The sequence below is a fragment of the Thermobia domestica genome, chromosome 15 (assembly GCF_964235325.1).
Source record: "Thermobia domestica chromosome 15, izTheDome1.hap1.1, whole genome shotgun sequence".
NCBI lineage: Eukaryota > Metazoa > Arthropoda > Insecta > Zygentoma > Lepismatidae > Thermobia > Thermobia domestica.
Genome location: NC_137468.1, coordinates 75,703,241 through 75,716,276, shown reverse-complemented (window position 1 = coordinate 75,716,276; position 13,036 = coordinate 75,703,241). Strand labels below are relative to the sequence as shown.

Below are 13,036 nucleotides of genomic sequence, written 5' to 3'. Positions count from 1 at the left end.
TGATTGTATACCTCCATGTAAGGAGGGAGCACTCACGCTAGTGACCGTAGTCATCACAACACTCGACTGATTCGGCACACTATTAGAATTGAACCACGACTTTGGTTCTGACCGATGCATAGGGTAGTGCGTCGCAATATCCCGTGCATCAACCGACATTAAATTTTCTTTTCCTGCGCTACGGGTAGTTGTAGCGGGTAATATTCCTGAAGAATCGCTACCGGGGAAAGGATAGGTTACCTCTGATTTTTCGCGACTAGATTTTGTCATTTCTTTTCGAATATTTACTATGTCGTTCTGAATTTTCGAAACTTTCTGGTCAGTTACTTCCAGTTCGGTTTTCAATGATAAGTCTGACAAGGTTGACTTTAAACTATCAATTTCGGCCTGCTGTGTTTCCAGTTTATTGTCGATTTTATGTAATTTGGTATCCATTTGTTCGATTTCAGAATGTACATGATCTAATTTACTTTCAGTCTCCTGCTGAAGTTGCTTTATGGACTGTTGAGCCTCGCATCTGACCAAATCGATGTCAGTAGACGTTTGCTCTCTCAATTTGTTTATTGAGGAAGCAAAGTCCAAACATATGTTGTCTATTTTGTGAGTTAATACTTCGAATCGAGATTCGGTTTCTCGGTTCGAGGCATCTATTTTTTCATTCATTTCCCGGCTATTCTTATTCATTTCGCGTCTCATCTCTCGGCTATTATTATCTATTTTTTTCATTTATTTCGCGGCTATTTTCATTCATTTCGCGTCTCATCTCTCGGCTATTATTATCTATATTTTCATTTATTTCGCGTCTCATTTCCTGTAGCATTTGTTGCAATGAAAGGAGGAGAGCGTCATTATTAGATGACCCAGTCTTCCTTTGCTTTTCTTTGGGTTTATCACCAATTGGATCCCCATCTCTTTCATCATCATCGAGGTCAGATATCTCCACTGGAGATATTTGGCCTCGGTTCTTCGGGGTACTATACCCTCGCTCACCGTCCGAATCGGGATGCTCATTTTCTTTTTCAGAGGATAAACTCATGGGTTCACGCGACTGGTGGAGCTTCTCCTCACATTCTTTACAATATTTGACTATCTCACCAGCCCGGACCTTTTCTGCATTTTCCGCAGTATCCTCTAAATTGATACAACTGAAATGAATCCATTTCAGCCCACATTCGTGACACCTCACTAGCCTACGAGAGACGCGAGCTCTTTTCTCACTACTTTCTAATGTACATTGTGTACATGAGACTTCCGCGTTCTCGTGTGATACTACTTCCCTATTGGTTGCCATAGTTTCCATATAAAAAGACACAATATAAACACATGCAATTATATCCTTATAAACTAACAATACTTATTAATCAGGTACTATTCATAAATTAAAGGACTCCCATCTAATTCCCTCCTTGGGTCAACTTCCAGCATTTTCAAATTTTAGAAGTCACTTTAGCAAATTCCTTCATTTCCCCCTTTCTACAGAGAGAGACAAAGATAGCAGAACAGCCAATGACTATAATTATTTAATCTCACTGTAACTTTTTAATTATGCACCTTTTGTGGCCAAGTCAATATGTGCTCGATCCTAAACAGTGTTTAATAAATAATTTCAGATTCGTTACCAGGGAAAACAATTGTTTCCATGGTAACTGTCCTATGTCAACGGTCGCCAAATTTGAAAGAAAACCGTCAAAAAAAACGAAGATAAAAGAGCTAATGTAGAGTTGGAGAGGAGTCGCTAAAATTAATTTTCTTTAACGAGGACGATTACGAAAGATCACTTACTGATTGAAATCCAGATTATTTTCCAATAGAGTAACTTCCAATAAACCTTTTGTTATTGTTAATTATTCCATATCGGACTCCCGAAGAAAACTCATCGAAACAACTTATTGACCGTGCCAATAGCGACTACTCTCAATCATGACTCCGTTTTCTTTCATTTAGAAATAGGAAAGAAAGAGAAGAAAGTAGAAGGGTAAAAGAAGGAGGTAGGTAAAGAAGAAAGAAAAGAGATAGGGTATTTTAATGAGAAACAGATTACTGGATAATTCCGGAAATATAGTAAAAGGTCGGGAAAGTCGTTGAAAGATGAATCATTCTAAATGTTATTAACAACTAATCAATTTTGGAATGCTTCGGAATAGGCACATGTTCCCTCATACCACCCAGACCTAGCTCCAGGCACCACGATCATGGGGTTGCCCAGACCTAGACCTGGAAATGAGAAAAGTGGAATTTAATTCTTTGTGATGTTATTCCAACTGGTGATTGATAACCATCCAGCATCTGAACTCCGTCCTCTAGGATCGACCACACATATGAATTAGCCGAGGAAAAAAAAAATCACACTTATCAACTCAATATAAATTTATGTATCGCATCAATAAAAGTCTCAACTTCCTGGAAGAAAGATGTCGTATTTAGGCTTATCCTGCTATTTTTGCTTCACTCCTCGAGCCGATTTAAACCATTAGTGACGGTCCTTCATGACCTAGGTTATTTACCTTAACACATATATTAAAACATGACACATATATTACAGATGTTAATATGACAAATGATATCACTAAAATTACTTATATTAAATCTATCATGCATTCACACGCTCACTCACTCAGGACAGTGTATATATGTTTAAAGGAAACCAACTAACTACAAAGGTACAAATAGTTTATTACATTCATAGTGAAAAAAAAAGACAAACATATAATTATGAAGAAAATATTAAAAGCACAAGTTCTTGGTTATATATTAATAGAGTACATAGTATTATATTTTAGTAATTTTTTATATATTCAATCATATTGACAAATGAAAAAGAAAGAAAAAAAATAATTACACGTATCATATCTTAGGCATGCTAAAGCAAAATGATGATTTGCGACATACGCAAAAAAAAACTTATTTCACTTTAAAAAAAATTGGACAAAGAGGAAAGAAAAAAAAACTTTTTGGTGTATTAGAACTTATATGAGTCTCTACCTCACGTCGAGATATTAAAATATTAATAATTTCGAGCGTCCAAATCACAACTCACGCACTAGTCGTAGTGTCCAAAACGTTTCGCTCCATTTAACTTAGTTTGTGGTCATTTATATATATCTCTATATGTATATATATATATATCTATTGGTTTACAAAACCATTCGTCGTCTATATTTGGTTTGTAACTGGTAACAGTTTATATCTGCAATCGCACACTGCTACGTCTATACCCATCTAGGGATTTCGAGAAAATAACTTTCACTAGAAGAAGTTTCTCCTCTTAGACGGTCTATTTCCAAATTTATTAATCGAATAATTTCAAGTTATTTATCCAACACTGGGACACTTCACGAGACCTTTCATTAGGATCACTTTCGTATATGTTTATACATGGTTCGGATTAAAAAAAAAAGATCTTCCACAGGTGTACGGAGTATGATGGTTCAAATTGAGGATAAAAAAAAACTGGTCAAGTCACAGGATACACATGTAGGTGAGAAGGATTCAAGGTGCACTTTCCACAATGGTTTTAGGTTAATTGTCCAGGGATAATATTTGTTATGATGTGGGTTACGTTTAGACCTGCCGATATTTTTTCAATGCATGCCATTATATAATTACAGAGGTTATCACTTACATTGATTCAGAAGAAAAGGAAAATTACTTAAGTGCACGGCGGTATTCTTAACAAAATCTACATTCTTAAATTCGTCGGAAGACTTCTGGTAAACTATAGCAACCAATACACGTCTAGGGGGACAGACACGAGCGCTCTTACATATATTCATAATACATTTAATATCATACTTTTACTTTAACATCATATTCACATACTAATTACACATACATTTCGAAGTATTTATTTCTCTCTATATATATATATATATTTATAATAAATGCGCACACATTTAAATTAATCATCCCCAACAATAAAATTTTACAAGGTTGCAACATTGTCCAAGAAAACAAATGACTTCCAACATTACATTTGGAAACAAATCAAATCTTATCTGATACCGCGCGTCTATAAATTTTTAACTTTTATATACTAAATTCGTGCTTAAATAATGAAAAAAAAAACTTTGTGAGGCAGGCACGTAACACAGAGCATTTCTAGATATAACTAGGTAAATCAAAATACAATTTCTGGGCCCAGGTTAACTACAAGGTAATTGAAAACCAAAACAGAAAGGAAAGTGACCAATGGATTAAAAAGAAACTTAAGAGGAACGACGGTGAAAGAACGTAATCGAAGTGTCGTCAACTACGAAGTCTTTGTTCATTTCGGCGATAGGTCAAAATGTGATGGAGGACCCAATCATTATCTACTCCATTCATGAATCGTGTCTTGCAACGTCTCAGCTGGTAATTTCAGATCAGAGTTGTACGTTAAATAAATCGTAAGTAACAAGTTCAAAATCTCGGGGGGGGGAAGGTTGAAAAAATTAAAAAAAACTTGAAGAAATGAAGACAGAGAGAGAGATAGAGAAGAAGGAAGACTAAGAATAGGGGCGCCAAAGACTTAAGTGAGAAATAACTAACGCTACAAAGTTAGAAGTCGAATTTCGCTCTCAACAAAATCCATAGCCAAAATATTCTTAACATGCCAGAAAGGGTGGTCTACTCAAATACGTAGACTCAAGGGGCGCCCTGCTGCCAAGGATGCAAGTTCTGTGTCCATCAGATCCCAATCCCACAAGAGTTGGCTTGTAAGATTGAAATCCGATCCCCGTATCCGGCCCAGACCAGCAGGATAAAAGGAGGGGGGAAAGGGACCAGGTAACTGCGTCCCCAATTTTGAAATCTCTAAGTAAAAAAAAATATTCGACCCCTTAGAAAAAACTAAGAAGGTTCGAGGACAGTAATGAAACTAGAATAGAAGTATTATCTAAGATATCCCTAACTAATGATTTGCCGAAATAAAAAAAAAATTAAATAAACTGAATTTTGGATCGGTGATTTCTATGCCAAACCTCACCGATAGCTACCCCGCGCAGACACGCCACAGTCTGGGATGTCGTTAATTTCCCTCGTCTAATTAAACTAAGAAAAGAAATGAAAATACTTAAAGGGACTAGGGGTCGACATCCGGGTACGCGAAAATAAATTTCAATAACTAATTGTTTTGATTCTGTACCCAGTCAGAGCTGTCGCCTCCATGAACATTGTAAGCTAGCCTGAGTAGGTAACGTGAAGAAAAAAAAATCTCACGGAGTGGTACATTCTATTTTTAAAACCGACCAGAAGATATGATTCACTACAGCCCTGTTGTCTAACTACTATTGTCTTTTCATAATTTATTATTCAATATGTCTAGTCTGCGATTATATGATGCTACCCCTTCTATCAGATGGTATTACTATGGTTGATTATTACTATAACACATTAAACTACAAAGTATTACCATAGTCCGACTATATATCGCCCTCCGGTCCGCGTGATATTATGGTGCAGGGGTCAGAACCTGAGATGTTTGTAGTTACACGTATCTATTCAATATCTATATATCAACACGCGGCGAAGTATTCACTGGGCTACTATATATTTAACTATATGGGTGTCCTATATTCTATATTCATTTACTACAATATTCATATACTTATTAATATTCATATTCACATTAATATTCATTTGCCACGACGCTATATTCTACAAACACCCTGTTTCCTCTATCTACGCCCAGCCTATTTACACATTTCATCATAATACTTTAAAATCTATAATCACTACAAACATTTTCCCATTCCGATCACCGCACGACAACCTCACTCGAACCCAAGACTCTTTTACCACACACACAATACTATGTAATACTTGGTAGCTTTATTAAGAACGAAAGAAAAAAAAATCCTATGTATGTTCACTGAAAATAGAATTATCTGCGATAATGTCTAATGTTTATAAAATTCTGCATCAACAATGAAATTCTACAGCCACGAAGAAAAATGGACATTTAATATATTTTCAAAGCGAAGAACTAGCATCATATCGCCCGACTTCTGTTAAAAATTTACGTATTGTTTATTTATTTAAATATTTAGATTTCTAGACTATGCAGAATGTTGAAACTTTCAGAATATATTAATTTTAGGTCACTTGACCTAACTGTACATTCATATGGGCTGTGAATTATACCTTCTAGGTTTTATTTCGGAAAGAAAGGTCAATTTCATGAAAACTAAATCACTAAGCACCTCGACGGAAGAATGGCGGTTAGTACTGACTTCTGACACTAGGGCTAGCGACGATATAATGAACCCTTGAACAACTGAATGTGACCTTGTACACGGAATTATTATACTATATTACGTTCACTTAATGACGGAGTAATAAAAATTTATCGCATAGTAAATACTACACTGTCCAACACACTCTTTCATCACTTAATTATCACTATCACTGATACTACATTACAAATATACACATACTACTCGAACTACAAGACACATCATGCCACATTCATACTACACACTACATTAATACATGTTATACTAATAAATATACACAGAAATCATTCAGATTTTACCATGTTAAATCGGCTCTATGAAAGGTAACGAAAGGAAAGAAATGAACAGGGCCAACTGGCCCTTATATTTACTAAATCATATTCTTTACTCGACCTATTTAATCGATGCCCTGAGGGAACATATCGGAGTATTAGCTAGCAATAGGACCCCTGCCCTGAAGGGGCAGGAACCCGGAACAAACTGAATGTTCAACTCATCCCGCTGGAAGCCGTACTCCCAATTTGGGAGTCAGATAGGAGCCCTTACTGAAATTTACACGTGCATTGTGATTACTGGACTGACTACCACAAAATTAAATACCGCCATGTATGTAATTAAAAAAAAATCACTCACTAACTATATAAACAAATCTATAATGGACAGGTCTTGTAACCCTCAATTAGTAGGAAAATTGGGAGGTAGAAATATGATGGGAAACACTGATCTTCTGAACCGGTTTTGGGAAAAGAAAGACGGAAATCACACTACTGTTGAATCCTGTCCATAGCGATCCGCAGATGAAAACATGGCGTCACTGTTGCACTTACTATTTCAGCTTTTTTTAGTCCAGTTTTGACTATGAAATTTAATAGTTTTTTGGCTCCTAGAGACTTCCAACGATTTTAGGTTAAAAAACTCCCAAATATTACCTTGTTTGCAGTTTTCTCACTCCGTTGCGACCTTTTAAGCTCGACGATCGAAATCTGGCTGTTGTCAGCAAGATTTTCCGGCTTGGAATGGAATAATTGCGCCCTAATATCATAGCGTGGGTTTATCAGCCAATCAAAACTAAGCATTTTGGCGGTGGGGCTTTGAAACGAATAAAATTTGGTAAAATCTGGATTAAACTAGATTTTAGAAGGACCTAGGTATCTAAAAGAGAGGTGAAGGGTGGTCCTGAAAATTCTGTCGAATTTTAGATTGGTTATTTGATCTGGAAAGTTTCGTCCAATAGTGGATCTATATTTTCGGATAGCACTGACACCGTAAGAATTGTAATAATCCATTTACATATACATATGCAAGACTTATAACTAATTTAAAATATAAATAAAGATATTGATTCCCAAAACTATCATTCCCAATGAATTTTTTACAGTTTTTCCATGTTAATTTGAAATAGAATAACAAATAAAATTACGAATTATATGAACAGCCAGAAATTTTTTTGTTAAACGTCAAGTACAGTCGGTGCAAAAAAAATTTCGGGCACCCTCCTATTAAAAACATAATCTCATTAGACTGTAATGGCATATTACAAAAGTTTGTTGGTATAGTTCATTAACACCCTATATATATATATATATATATATATATAGATAGATAGATAGATAGATAGATAGATAGATAGATATAGATATATATAGATATAGATATAGATATAGATATAGATAGATAGATAGATAGATAGATAGATAGATAGATAGATAGATAGATAGATAGATAGATAGATAGATAGATAGATAGATACATACATACATACATACATACATACATACATAGATATCGATCCAGAAAGAAATTTTAAAACATACCGAGTGATATTTTCTAATGATAATTTCCTATGTATTAAATAGCGCCATACCACTACAATTAGAGAGGAATTTTAGAGCGAAAGAACGGAGAATGAAATAAGCGTATGTGGGAGTGTACACGTAGAGGTGGATCCAGGAATGTTGTGCTTGCAAAATCATTACCAACGCTTTCCATGTTCTTAGATACTGGCCATTACTGCTATTTTTCAACACTAAGTTTTCTGCGTGCTCCTTTTCTTCTTCGTGTGTTTTGCTGAGAATGGAAGCATAGAACGATAACATCACAGAGTATTCAACTTGAAATCATAATTCTAGCGTAATTTAAAATTTGTATTCAGCAGAATATTCTTATATCAAAATAAATATAAAACCGCAACCCCAAATCGCATTAAGCTAACGATTAGACTGGTATTACGTTTGCATGATCCAACTTATAAAGACAACATGTGCTCTCTATCTCACAATACTTATGAAAGTAGACGATCGCATTTAATATGTCGTCATTTGAACCATATAGAAACAGAGAAAATGTCACTTTGTTTTATATCCGTGCAATGACCTTCTTCGTCATACCCCTCTTTCGCTTCTCTTTGCCCTTTACCACTTCTCCTTACCACCTGACAGTCCTGACCATTTTTTCATCACAGACATCACCGACATGGCATCGCCTTACATTATTCCATCTTTTGAACAGTAGTCCCCTTGTCTAACTGGGCTTCCCCTGTCTCCATCAGATCCGGAGTTGTCTCCGGATCAGAAGATAACACGCATCTGTGTTGCTAACAAAACCCGTTTCTGTGACGTCTGATGCACCTCATTACCATTCATTCCCATTCACCTTCAGATATGATTATGGTTAATGGCCACCCCTTCCCATATTATATGATTTACTGTTCTGTTGATCAGTAAATGTCCTCCAATATATTTATGATTATGTACAATATCATGTTGAAATAAAGTTTAATATCCTCCCAATATATTTACGATTATGTACAATATAATGTTGAAATAAAGTTTAATAAATCTACCAGTACCTATCCACACTTTCCTAATAGTCATCATTCCTTCACTCTATTTCCCGATATAAAGGGCGGTACCCTGCTAGTCGTCCGTGACTAGCAAAAAAGAAATAAATTGATGTATATCTCATCTTTAGACAATATAATAGTTAAGCAGAAATTAAAAGTTAATCATAATATTTTAGACTATATCTCATTAACCGTACCGTATATTTTGGACTATATCTCATTAACCATACTGGGTATTTTAAACTATATCTCATTAACCGTACTGGGTATCTTAAACTACAGCACTGGCACAATTATTATGGATTTTTGACAAAAAAAAACATTTTTCTACAAAAACGACATTTAAGCAAACAAATAATAATGCAAATCAATTTTATTCACAAATAGTGAGTACGTCAATAGTAAATAACTATTTTACTATTTAGTTTGTCCACCCTTTGCATTAACAAGTGCTTTAACACGTCTGGGCATTCCAGTGATCAACTTTCTGCACAATTCCCTTTTTCTACCTGAATGAACCCATACTTTGATAAGACGTTGCATGAGTTCTGTTTTGGTCGTTATGGGAACTTCATGTATTTCATCTTTCAATACAGACCATAAACTCTCAATCGGATTCATATCCGGGGAATTTCCAGGCCATGAGAGCACTTCTACACCATTTTCTTCAAACCAGGTCTTCACTGACCTTGCCGTGTGACACGGGGCTGAGTCCTGTTGAAAAATCCAAGGTCTATCCGCAAACCAGTCCCTTGTTTGAGGTAGCAAACGTCTTTGTAGTACTTCTTTGTACTTTTACTGGTCCATGGTGCCATCAACAATCTCCAAACGATTTGTACCATGCACAGAAATGGCTCCCCAGACCATGGCCTTCTGAGGGAATTTTACAGTCTTCTTTAAACATTCCGGTGTAAATTGCTCACCTGATCGCTTTCTTACAGTCTGCACACGGTCGTCAAGCACTGCAATGGTAGACTCGTAAGAGAACACAACCTGCAACAATACAGTACACAAAATAATGTGTTGAACGACTGAAGAAAGTGATGGAAGCAATTGAATAACGAGTAGACTTAAATACGTGAAAGTCTGCAAGGCTTAAAATTGGAAGTAAAGTTTAATATTTTGCATAATTTTAATCATTTGTGTTATTAACGTTTTTACATGAATATTTTAAACTCTTATCTTCTTGCTCAGATGTCCAGTCAACGTGAGCCTCTGCCCAGGCCTTACGAGCCTGTGTCATCTTGTCAGTAAGGATAGGCTTTTTCCTGGAACGATATGCTTTTAGTCCACCTTCCAATAGTCTCTTATTTACTGTTCTGCGAGCAATGGTAATGCCCTCTGCTGCAAGTTGGTTGGAAATCATTCTGCAAGATGCTCTTCTGTTGTTAATTGTCATTTTAATTATTTTTCTGTCCATTCTCAGTGTTGTTTTCTTAGGTCTACCACATTTTCCAACCCTATTTGATGCCAAACTGTGGCCATATTCCAATTTCTTCTTGATATTACTGACAGTTTGAGTTGAAACTTTAAATTTCTTCGCTATTTCTTTCTGTTTTAAGATGGTTTCTTTCAATAAAACACTAATCTGTTCAACCTTGCGAGGACTCAAATCACGAACTTTGCCCATATCTGCTCAGTTGCATAAAAACATTAGAAAATCTGAAAAAAAAGTTGGCATTAAACTTAAATGCACAAATACACAGAACTAAAGTGATGACATGCAAATGACAGGCAGACAATGCAACAAACACACATTTCTCCACGTAAATGCCAGACTATTACTGAGCTCTGTCCAGACAATGTCACGGTTGTGTCAGGATTGTGTCAGGGCTGTCAGACATTTTCTCTCTGTATTGCCAGACACTCCCATATAAGACTGTAAAACCCACTTAAAATAACTAATAAATATTTGTTTGGTACTGGTGTAGTAAAGTAAATAAAGTATTAGTTAATAAAATTGTTTGCAAGACATTTTTGCACAAAAGTTTGGTTTTATCAAAAATCCATAATAATTGTGCCAGTACTGTATATCTCATTAACCGTACTCTATATTTTGGACTATATTTCAACCGTACTGCGTATTTTTTACTATATCTCATTAGCCGTATTGTGTATTTTGGATAATATCTCCTTAACCGTACTGGGTATTTTGAACTATATCTCATTAACCCAGGGCCGGATCCTGAATCCTGTGAACTATGCATTCGCAGGAGGCGCCGGGTGAAGAGGGCGCCAAACTGGAAAATTAATTTTGTGCTTAAAATGTGAATATTTATTAGAGAAAATGTTATGATGAAAAACTTTCCAAATAGCTTCGAATATTTTGCAGACTGAGATACAGGTAAAATACATCAAAAGGACAATAAAATCCAATCTTTGCGTGGTAGTCTGTAAAACACCCCTTTACGATTAAAATGGACTCGTATATGAATTGACGCCAATGCCACACTCACATGTGATGCTAGTTTGAGGAAAACTTCCCGCAGCGCAGGAGATTTAGGAAAGATTTTTTAAAAAGGGAAAAAGGGAGATTTTACGAATATGAAATGAAATGCAGGAAGTTTTGCTTTTCAACAGATGTTATATTAAGCACTACGGCAGTATGACTAAAGAAGGGGGCATTCTTTCCACAATCCCATCATATGCACAAAATACAAATATAACAGAATCTTCATTCCTCTCCCAACAACCCTTCTGTGACCTTGCTAGAGAATATCATTACCAAATATGTCTTTGAAATAGAAGTGGATCAACAAACAAAAGGAAGTGAACTGCATGTGTTGCTTCTGGGATTGGGGAAATTATCCGACTAGAAAGAAATGTCTTCAGAGCTCTTCCGCTTTGTCATAAAATGTCTCCCCATAGTGCTTTGGTTCAATGACCAGTTAAGGGTTGAGAAAGGTCAACGTAAATGAAATGCACATTATTGAAGTTCAAGCGACTAGGCTTTTCTTGTCAATTTCCAGAGAGGGGGGAGGGCGAATACAAAGAAAAGACGAGCGGTAGAAATGAAATTTTTGATCATTTCTGAAGCAAATTTTAACTTAAATTCGTAATATCAGTGTCTCACAGTCGCTGCCCAATGCTTAACGCTCACTTTGTTAATGCCTATTAATCCATTTGTCATTCGTCAACATTTTCGTTTTTATCCTGAGTCGTTTCGGTTATTATTATTATTATTATTATTATTATTATTATTATTATTATTATTATTATTATTATTATTATTATTATTATTATTATTATTATTATTATTATTATTTATAATGACGTGTGTTTTCACTTTCATTAGTACTCTGTTTTTCATGTAATAATAATGGCAGACGATTGAAAATAACAAGCGGAACATTTTCTCGGAAAACAAAGAAGATGAGCGAAGCTCTAAAAAGCTTTGGATAATATCGCTGGTATATATCTTATCTTTACGTTCTTTTTCCTTATCCGCAAGTAATATTATGGAATCTTTCAATCATTATTTCATGCAACAAATTATTTTCGGAAGAGGTTTAGCGTAATGGTAATATCTACGAATTTCTTATCGAGTAATGCTTTTCCGCAATTTGTTCCCAAACATATTATGTTGTTATATACAAATATCCACGTCCAATTTACTTTAATGCCTTCAAATTTATAGTATCCTAGGATAATTTCTTGGATGGTAACCTTTTTCTAGTTCATTCTATATCTTCATAATCAACAATATCAATTATATCAAAATACAGGGGCCTGTTTTTTTTAAATCAAACTTCAGTAGCCGCCACAGATGAACAACGTGAGATGGTGGCAAAACCCAAATTAGTCAAATCTGTTTATTGGAGATCGCACATGTTCCATACGAGAAGACAGACTCTGATGTTTAATAATTGTGGAGTAATGAGTGTGAAACTGTTTCTCGAGTGGAATCGAAGCGCCCGCCAAGTGTGAACTACATGATGTTATTCGATTTTTCCAGACGAGAGGTCACAATACAGCCGCCATT

At 35.5% G+C, this 13,036-nt stretch overlaps 1 protein-coding gene across 2 annotated transcripts in view; it reads right to left on the bottom strand.

Annotated features, from left to right (window-relative positions):
* Nucleotides 1–13,036, bottom strand: part of LOC145671862 (proteasome subunit beta type-6-like) — a 55,815-nt gene that overhangs the window by 24,802 nt on the left and 17,977 nt on the right. The window lies entirely within an intron of this gene.